The sequence below is a fragment of the Silene latifolia genome, chromosome X (genome assembly GCF_048544455.1).
Source record: "Silene latifolia isolate original U9 population chromosome X, ASM4854445v1, whole genome shotgun sequence".
NCBI classification, from domain to species: domain Eukaryota; kingdom Viridiplantae; phylum Streptophyta; class Magnoliopsida; order Caryophyllales; family Caryophyllaceae; genus Silene; species Silene latifolia.
This window is the reverse complement of record NC_133537.1, coordinates 40,704,957-40,706,409: the sequence shown is the minus strand read 5'-3', so window position 1 is coordinate 40,706,409 and position 1,453 is coordinate 40,704,957. Positions and strand designations below refer to the sequence as shown.

The 1,453-nt window shown below is 39.3% G+C and overlaps 1 non-coding gene across 1 annotated transcript; it reads left to right on the top strand.

The window, feature by feature from the left end:
• The first annotated feature begins 738 nt into the window (after nucleotides 1–738).
• On the top strand, nucleotides 739–845 carry LOC141624517 (small nucleolar RNA R71). The gene has a single exon (XR_012534323.1). It is a non-coding gene; the product is annotated as a small nucleolar RNA R71 (small nucleolar RNA).
• The last annotated feature ends 608 nt before the right edge of the window (nucleotides 846–1,453 follow it).

Here is a 1,453-nt window from a genome sequence, read left to right as displayed (position 1 = left end):
ATCTTGTTGATGGTGATTTCCTTTGCTTGACTATCCTTTTGCATTTGAGTGAAAAACTCTTGTTGATTTTTTTGCATTTGGAGGACCGCTTTTTGAACATCAAAACCTTGGTCATTTTGTTGATTGTATGGAGTTTGATTTTGGTAACCTTGGTTTTGGTTGTAAAAGGGTCTTTGATTTTGGTTTCTCATGGGAGGTGGGGTGTATGTTGGTTGAAGGTTTTGGACATTTTGGCTTTTGTATGAGAGATTTGGGTGGAATTTGGTGTTTTTATTGTAATAGTTTGAAGAAGGGGTACCACTCTTGTATGCTTGAAAAGCGTTCACTTGCTCATTTGTTCCCCTACATTCAATTTGGTCATGTCCCAAAGTTCCACAATTCTCACATATTCCACATGGGATTGATGAAGATGCCGTCATGGCATTAACATGATCCTTTGGTGATTTTGAGGCTTCTTCAAGCCTAGCCATAGCTTTTTCGTACTTCAAATTGATGGTATCAATGTGAGCACTAAGTTGAGCACCCAATTGAGTAATAGAGTCCACTTCATGCTTTCTTCCTCTAGTAGCCTTGCGAGGTCTACTATATTGTGAATTATGGACCGCCATTTCCTCAATTTTGTTCCAAGTTTGATTGTCATCAACTTCGGTGAAGATTCCATTTGATCCCATGTTGAGAATGTTTCTTGAGTCTTCATAAAGACCGTTCCAAAATTGTTGTACCAAGAACCACTCTCTAAGTCCATGATGAGGACATGAGCGACAAATTCCCTTGAATCGCTCCCAAGCTTCATACAAAGATTCTTCATCTCTTTTCTTAAAGCCCATAATTTGAGCTCTTAGTATGTTAGTCTTTTCCGGTGGATAGAACTTTTGTAGAAAGCTAGAGCCAATTTCTTCCAAGAATCAATTCTGAGAGTAGCCTTATCAAGGCCTTTCAACCATTGTTTTGCGGTGCCAATTAGAGAAAAAGGAAATAAGACCCATCGAATTTGGTCTTGAGTTACACCGGGTTGAGAAATCGCATCACAATAGTCACAAAAAGTCTCCATGTGAGAGTGAGGGTCTTCACTAGGCATCCCCCCAAATTGGCTTCTTTCGACTAATTGGATAAATGCGGATTTGGCAATAAAATTTCCAGTTAAGTGTTGTGGTGTGGGAGTACCATTAGGTAGGTTCTCCTCGGTTGGTACGGAATGTGATGAGAATTTAGGCATTGTGGGTTGATTTTGTGTTGGATTTTGTGTTGGGTTCTCCTCACCTTCTCTTGCAAAAGGGTTGATGAACTCAATAGTGTTTGGTTGAATATCTACAACCTTACCAATACCTCTCAAAGTTCTCCTAGCAAGTCTTCTATTGTTTGTCAAAGTCCTTTCAATTTCGTGATCAAAGGGTGATCTTCTAGACATGCAAAATATCAAACAACTCGAAAATGATTAGAACAAACCTTGAGG